The sequence below is a fragment of the Cyprinus carpio genome, chromosome B24 (assembly GCF_018340385.1).
Source record: "Cyprinus carpio isolate SPL01 chromosome B24, ASM1834038v1, whole genome shotgun sequence".
NCBI lineage: Eukaryota > Metazoa > Chordata > Actinopteri > Cypriniformes > Cyprinidae > Cyprinus > Cyprinus carpio.
Window position 1 is genome coordinate 135,128 of NC_056620.1, and position 8,454 is coordinate 143,581.

General features: G+C 42.0%; 1 pseudogene; it reads left to right on the plus strand.

Moving 5' to 3' along the window:
- LOC109089219 overlaps window positions 1-8,454 on the plus strand; it is a 44,340-nt pseudogene that overhangs the window by 20,997 nt on the left and 14,889 nt on the right.

Here is an 8,454-nt window from a genome sequence, read left to right on the forward strand (position 1 = left end):
GGGGTGGGTGGTTGTTGTGTTTGTTTGGGTTGGGGGGGTGTTTTTTTGTGGGGTTTGGTTGGGGTTGTTTGGGGTTTTGTGGGGGGTGTGTTTTATGGTTTTTGGGTTTTTCATTGGGGTTTTGTTGTTTTTTTTTTGGGTTGGGGGGTTGGGGGGTTGGGGGGATTTGGGGGGTTGGGGGGGGGGGTGGGGGGGGTTTTTATTTGTGTTTTGGGGGGGTGGGGCATTTTTTTTTTGGGGGTGGGGGGGTGGGGGGTGTGGGGTTGGGGGGGGGGGGGGGGTTTTGGGGTGGTTGTGTTTTTTTGGAGGGGTGGGGTGGGTGTTTTGGGTTGTGTGTGTTTGTGTGGTTTGGGGGGGGTGGGGGGGGGGGGGGGTGGGGGGGTTTTGTTTGTGTGTTGGTGTTGTGGGGGGGTGTGTTTTAGTGTTTTTTTTGTTTGTTGGGGGGTTTGTTGGGGGGTTTTGTTATTGGGTGGGTGCTTTTTGGGGGGGGGGGGTTGTTGGGTGGGGGTGGGGGGGGGTGTGGTGGGTTTTTGTTGTGGGTTTGGGGTGGGGGTGTTTTGTTGTGGGGGGGGGGTGGTTCTGGTTTGGGTTTTTGTGGGGGGTTGGTGTGGGTTGTGTGTTATCTTTGGGGTGGGGTTTTGTTGGTTTTGGGTTTTGGTGGGTGGGGGGGGGTGGTTTGGTTTTTTTTTTTTTTTGGGTGGTTGTTTTTTTTTTTGGTTTTTGGGGGGGGGTTGGGTGTGGGTTGGTTTTTTGGTGGGGGTTGTGGTTGGTGTATTTTTGGGGTTGGGGGGGGTTTGTGTTTTGGGGGGGGGGGGTTGGGGTTTTTGTGGGGTTATTTGGGGGGGTATGGGTTGGGGCTTTTTGTTTTTTGGTGGGGGGTGGGGGGGTGGGGTGGGTGGGGGGGGGTGTGGGGGTTGGTTGGTGGGGGGGGGGTTTTTGGGGGGGTGTGTGGGGGGGTTGGTGGGGGGGTGTGGGGTGTTGGTGGGTGGGTGTTTTTTTGTTGGGGGGGGTGGGGGGGGGTGTGGGGGGTTTTTTTGTTGTTTTGGGGGGGGGGTGGGGGGTTTTGATGGTTGTTGGGTGGGTGTTGGGGTGGTGAAGGGGGTGGGGTGTGGGGTTTTTTGTTTGGGGTTTGGGTGTTTTTTTGGGGTGTTGGGGTTTTTTTTTGGAGGGGGTTTTTGGGTTTTTGGGGGTGGGGGTGGGGGGGTTGTTGTGTTTTTTGGGGGTGTTGGTGTTGGTGGGGTTGGGGTGTTTGATGGTGGGTTTTGGGGGTTGTGTGGTGTGTGTTTGTGGTGTTTTTTTTGTTGTTGGGTTGGGGGGGTGGTGGGGTGGGTTTTTGGGGGTGGGTTTTTGTTTTGGGGTTTTGGGGTGGGTGGGGGTGGGTTTTTGTTGTTTTTATTGGGGGGGGGGGTTTTTTGTGTGGGGGGGGGGGGTTGGTGGTGGGGGGGGTGGGGGGGGGTTGGGGTGTGGTGTTGTTTGGTTGTGTGGGGGGGTTGTTTGGTGGTGTGGGGGGGGGGGGGGGGGTTTGGGGTGGGGGTTGTGTGGTGTGGGGGGGTGGGGGGGGGTTTTTTGGTGATTGTGGTGTGTGGGGGTGGGGGGTTTGTTTGGGTGTTGGGGTTGTTTTTGGTTGTGGGGTTTTGGGTGTTTGGGGGGGGTGGTGGTTTGTGGTGGTTGGGGTTTTTTTTTTTGTTGGTTGTGTTTTTTTTTTTGTGTTGTTGGGGGTGGTTGTTTTTTTTTGGGGGGGGTATTTGTTTTTTTGGGGGGTGGGGGGGTGGTGTGGGGGGTGGGGGTTGGGGGGGGGTTTTTGTTGTTTTGGGGGTGGGTTGGTGGTGTGGTTTTTGGGTGGGGTGTGTTTTGTTGTTGTGTTGTTTGGTTTTTTGGGGGGTTTGTTTTGTTGTTGGTTTGGGGGGGGGGGGTGGGTGTTGTTTTGGTTGTGGGTTGGGGGTTTTGTGGGGTGTTTTTTTGGTGTTTTGTTTTTGTTTTTTTTGTTTGTTTGTTGGTTTCTTGTTTTGTTTTTGGTTTTTTTGTTTGTTTGTGGGTTTGGGTTGTTTTTTTGTTTTTGGTGTGTTTGGTTGTTGGTTTTTTTTTGTTGTTTGTGTTGGTTTTTGTGGGGTTTTGGGTGGGGGGTGTGTGTTGGGGGGTGTGTGGGTGTTTTTTTGTGTGGTTGGTTTTGTTTTTGTTTTGTTGTTGGGGTGTGTTGGTTTTTTTGTTTTTGTTTTTGGGGTTTTTGTTGGGTTGGTGGTGGGGTTTTTGTTTGGTGTGGGTGTTGGGGGGGTGGGGTTTTTTTGGTGGGGGGTGGTGGTGTTGGTGTGGTTTGTTTTTGGGGGGGGGGGGGGTTGGTGTTTATTTGGGGTTTGTTTTTGGGGGTTGGTGGGTGGGGTTGGTGGTTGGTGTGGTGTTTTGTGTGGGTCTTTGTTGGGGGGTTGTGTTTTGTGTGGGGGTTGTGGGGTTTTGTGGGTGTGTGGGTGGTGGTTGTGGGGTTGGGGTTTTTTGTTGGGTTTGGTTTTTGGGTGGGGGTGTGGGGGTTGGGGGTGGGGGTGGGGTGGGTTGTGGGTTGGGGGTGGTTGGTGGGTTTTTTGGGGGTGTTTTTGTTTTGGTTTTTGTTGTGGGGTTGTTGTGGGTGGGGTTTTTTTGTGGGGGGTTGTTGGGTTTTTGTGGGGGGTGTTGTTGGGTTATGTGGAGTGGGGGGGGGGTGGGGTGGGGGGGGGGTGTGTTTGGGTTTGATGTTTTTGTGGTGGTGTTGGGTGGGGGGGTGGTTTTTGTGGTGGGTGTTGGGGGTGGTGGTGGGTGGGTGTTTTGGGGGGGGGGGTTGGTTTGTTGGGGGGTGGGGGGGGGTGGTTTTGTTTGTGTTTTTTGTTGTTGGTGTGGGGTGTTGTTTGTGTTTTTGGGGGTGTTGGGGGGTTGGGGGGGTGTTTGGTGGGGTTGTGTGGGGGTTTTTGGGTTGTTGTGGGTGTTTGTGGTTTGTTTTTTTTTTTGTTTGTGTTTGGGGTGGTTTGTGTGTTTTTGTTTTTTGTGGGTGGAGTGGGGTGGTGGGGGGGGGGGGTTTTTGTTTGTTGTTTTTGTTTTTTTTGTTTTTGTTTGGGTTTTGTTGGTTTTTTTGTTTTTGGGTTTTTTTGTGTTTTTTGTTTTTTTGTTTTTGGCTGGGTTGTGTGTGTTGTTTTTTTTTTGTTTTGGTGGGTTGTGTGGTTTTTTGGGGTTTGTGTTGTTTTTTTTTTTGGGTGTTTTTTTTTTGTGTTGGTTTTGTGGGGTGGTGGGTGTTGGGTTTGGGTGGTTGTGGGTTTTGTTGTGTGTGTTTTGGTGGTTTGTTTGGGTTGTTTTTGGGGGTGTTTTTTTTGTTGGTTCTGTTTTGTTTTTTTGGGGGGGTTTTGGGTTTTTTTGTTTTGTTTTTTTTTTGTTGTGGGGTTGTTGGGTGTATGTGGTGGGGGGGGAGGTTTTTTTTGGGGGGGGGGGGTGTTTTTGGGGGGTGGGGGTTTGTTGGGTGGGGGGTGGTTGTTTGGTGGGGGGTTGGGGCGGGTGTGGGGTGGGGGAGGGTTGGGGAGGTGATTTGGGGTTGGGTTGGGGGGGGGTGGGTTTGGGGGGGGGGTGGGGGGGGTGGGTGGGTGGGTGGGTGGGGGTTGTGTTTTGTGTGGGGTTGGGTTGTGGGGGTGGGGGGTGGGGTGGGCTTTGGGTGTGAGAGTGGTGTGGGTGGGTGGGGTTTTCTGGGTGGGGTTGGTGGTTGTCTGGTGTTTGGTTGGGTTGTTGGTTTTTGGTGGGGTGGGGGGTTTGGGTGAATGTTGGTTTTTGTGTGTGTGTTGTTCGGGGGGCGTTGTGGGTTGGGTTGTGTTGAAGTGGTTTGTGGAGGGTTACCTTGGTGGGTGGGTGTTGGGAGGTGGTGTGGGGTTGTTGTGGCATGTGGGTTTTGTTGTGGATTGTGGGGGTGTGGGGTGTTTTGTGGGGGTGGTTGGGTGTGGTGGGGGTAGGGGTTGTGGGATTGGTTTTTGTGGGGGGTTGTGGGCGGGGGGGTGGGTGGGTGGTGGGTGGGGTATGGTGGTGTGGGCGGTGGTGGGGGTGTGTTTGTTGGGTGTGTGGGGCCTGGTGTGAGGAGGTGTGGGTTTGTTTGGTGTGTTCTTTGTAGTGTTTGTGGGTTGTTTCTTTTTTGTGGTGTGGTTGGTTTGTGGGTTTGTTGTGTGTGTTTTTTTTTTTTTTTTTCTGTGTGTGAGTGGTGGACTGAGAAATGAAAAAATAAAATTATATGATTCAGACAGGACATTGATTGCTTGCTGTCCTTCCAATGAACGCATACACACGCCCATCTAAACTAACCTCACTAACAAATAAAATAAAAGATATAGATCTTTGAGCAAATTGACAATGATAGAGTTAAGGCTTCAAGAGAAAAGATTGCGCGCGACTGGATCTCACGAGTGTTTCTGTGTTTGGACAAAGACTCCTGTGTGGATGGTGTCACCTGAAGCGGTTGAGTGTGTTTTTGTGTGTGTTGTGTCGTGTTGTGTGTTTGTGTTTGCGGTCTCTGCTTTGATTTGGCTGTGATTCAGCTGGGCACAGTGTTTTTTTAGTACTCTTAATATACTATTATAATCAGTGCTGTCAAATGATTAACCGCATCAAAAATAAAAGTTTTGTTTGCATAATAAATTAATGTGTACTATGTTTATTTATTATTTATTTAATAAATACATACACATACAGCATATATTTTGAAAATATTTACATGTATATACCTGGATATTGTTTGCATATTGATTTATTTTTCTTTTTAGATAAATTTATTTTAATATGTATAAAGCATAACACCGTTTTTCCTTAAATATTTGGCATGCATGTGTGTGTATTATATAAAAATATATAACTATACACAGTACACACATATTATTTTATTTTCTGCACCAAAAACTATTATTTTGGATGCGATTAGAAGTGATTTGTTTTTTATGTAATTTATTTTATTAACTTTATTTATATTTGCAGTATTCATCTTAACTATAAATTATAAAATTTATTTAATTAACTTTTTTATTTATATTTGCAGTAAAAAACTTAAATATACTATGAAATGTTTACTTTGTGATTTATTTTTTCTACTTTATAGTTATTACTAACAAATTATAAATAATATAAAATTCTTCTAATAGTTACTTTTTTACACTAACACAAAAATTTATCCATCCAATATTTGTTTATCTTACATTATTAAATCTTTATATACATGTTTTCATCTAATATTTAGTTTTTTATATTATACTAATATTTATTTATTTTGCATTATTTCAGCTTTATCTCATGTGCTGAAAAATATTTTGAATAATATTTTTATAATAAACATTTTTAATAAATAATTTATAAAAAAAAGACTTTTCATCTGAAATCTTTAACACACACCAAACATTAATTAAAATTCAAAATCTTCAGAGAAAGCTCATTTGGTATCAGCTTTTGTATTTGTTGTAATAGTCACTCACATACATAGAGGTCTACGGAAGAATGCAGTAAATAATATCAATACAAATAACCAAATAGAGCATATATTTCAAAAACATGAACACATTTCACACAAAACAGAATAATAATTACTTGCATCATTTATATACAAAAAAAAACATCATCTCTATGAAAATAACACCAAATAACAATACTGTCATCCATAACAAACATATACACAAACTAAATATCCGTTACCATAACACAACACACAACAAATAATAAAATCAACATACTTAAAAAAAACTTACAACAAAAAAACGAACAATTCAAACAAAAAGAAAAATTGTAAGCTCTCAATGTACTTTCAGAAGCTTTCATTAATAATGGCGTTTTTAAAGAAAAATAAATTAGCTAAAATCAGACATGATGCAATGCCCAAACATGAACAATTCACAAAAATCAAGTACTTAAAAAATAAAGCAAGAATAACACACACAAACCAACATACATCCTAAAATAAAAGACAAAAACTAGCATTCATCATAAAATCCTACAAACAGCAGAATTCATCAGCCGGATCTTAAGAGCTGGATTTGTTGTGCTGCTGTGTGTCCTCATCCGTTCAAGTTTTTCAGTCATGTTTTTCTTCACGTTTTCCTCATGTTTCTCTCATGTTTTCCTCATCCTTAACTGCGTTCATAATGTTTTCCTTTAATATTTCATCACATCTCTCTCCCGTTTTCATCATGTCTCTCTCATGGCTCTCTCATGTCTCTTTTCATGTTTTACCTTCATATTTTCCTCACATCTATCTCTATGTTTTTCTCATGTCTCTCCCTCATGTCTCTCTCATGTTTTTCTTCTCATGTTTTTTCCATGTTCATACTCTGATTCAGTGCCGACGCAGAAGCCGCCGACGTTGGGGCCCGTAGCGTCACCATCCCCCACATCGGGTCATGTTTTCCTCTGATTCAGTGCCGACGCAGAAGCCGCCGACGTTGGGGCCCGTAGCGTTTGCGGCCCTGATCGCGGGGCCCGTGTGTGTGGTGTGCTTCCTGATGGTCACCATCTTCTACATCTGCCACAGCCCATCACTCCACCACCACCTACTCCAAAAAGAAGAACACCCCCACCAACCACCACCCCATCACAACAGTAGCCAGCAACAAAAAAACACATCAACTACAACACGAACACGTCCAAAGCTCCGGCTCCGGTACAACACACAGAAAACATGCTACTACACACTGTTTATATACTGCTATAGAACCAGTTCATCTTTTAACAAGCTTTTAATGTGTTTTGTTTAACTTTTAGTACTTTTTTTAATCAATCATTTAATTAAAAATATAATAATTTTAAGTAATTGTTTTACCATTTTTTTTTCTTTTCATTTTTAGTTTTAGTTGTTTTAGTACTTAAAATTAGAAAAGTGGACAATGTCGATATGCTATTATAGTATTTGTTAATATTTTTAATTAGGTTTACATATTTTATTTAAGTTTTAGTCACTTTATTTGCATTTGTATTTTTTTTTTTACATTTATATTTAGCTTTCACTTTATTTCAATTTTAGTTTTAGTACTTAGTTATGTATGTTGCCTTGACAATTAATAACATGTTAAAATTCTTTAATCTTAATATTTACCAAAATATACCAAATCAAAATAACATTAATAAAAACAAATAACATTCAATTATTCATTTAATAAACAATAATATAATTATATTATATTATATTATATTATATTTTTATTATATTAAAATATTATATTATATTATATTATATTATATTATATTTTTTATTAGATTGTATTTGATATTGTTATTTTTAAAGTTGCAGTAATTTATTTTGTTCCCCCCCATAATTTTTATTAGTTTTTGTTGTTTTTAAATATATCTATATAATTTAAAAAAGTGAATTTTAGCACATCAAGTTAAAGTAAAAACATGAAATGTGTGTGTGTGTTTAATTTCAGTTAACATGTATTTAAATAACATGTTTTTATTTATTATGTTTTTAGTTTCAGTTAACCATAATTACCCTGAACATCACAGCTTTAAATGTGCACAGGTTGTCATTCTTTTCTTGGCATAATTCAGGTTTCATGTCTTTATGTCCATGTCTGACTGATGAGAATCATTCAGGAGTTTCCCGTTATTCTTGCTTTATTTACATGCTTTTCACATCCTATAATTACGTGTTTGTCTTCCTGAGCATCTGCGCTCTTTGTGTGTGTGTGTGTGTGTGTGTGTGTGTGTGTCTGCTCTTCTCTTTGTTGTGTAGTTTGTAGATCTCCTTCTGTTTGTGTGTGTGTGTGTGTGTGTGTGTGTGTGTGTGTTACACCAGTATCGTCACACAGCATCATTAAACACTGGCTGCCAGGGCAAAGTGCTGCTTATCTTTCTGGCACGTCTTCAAGATGTTGAAGAACAGGGTGTGTTCAGACCAGCGCCAGTGTTTCACAGATATACGGTTAGATTTCTGTGTAAGATTTATCTGTTCAGAGCCATGTGAAAAACAGCAGATGGGATGAATGAAGCTCTGTTAGATGTTTGTGTTCGTGTGAACATGTTATTGGAAACAGTGCTCCACCCCGTATGCAGATGTTATCAGGCCTGGACTCTGGTGTGAGAGACGTAACATCAGTCCGTATCAGACTGCCACACAGACACACGAAGGTCACTCTCACAGAGATCTTGACTGTGTCTTGTGTCTGGTGGAGACGCTCAGACATGTTCAGGCACTTGAGAAGCCTCCTCGAAGACATGACTCTGTTCTCTGTTTTCCACTGAGTCGGTAATTCAACAAAATACATTCATGTGTCACATTTGAAGAATATTTATATATTATGAAAATACATATATATACGATGTAAATCACATTGAAGAAAATACATGAGACAGAGAAAAATAAAATAAAACTTAATAAACATATAAAGATACACCAAAAAAAACAAAATAAAACTTAATATACATATATAGAGAGACCGAGAGAGATAAATGGTTCTTTCAGAAATCTCTCAGGTTTCATTA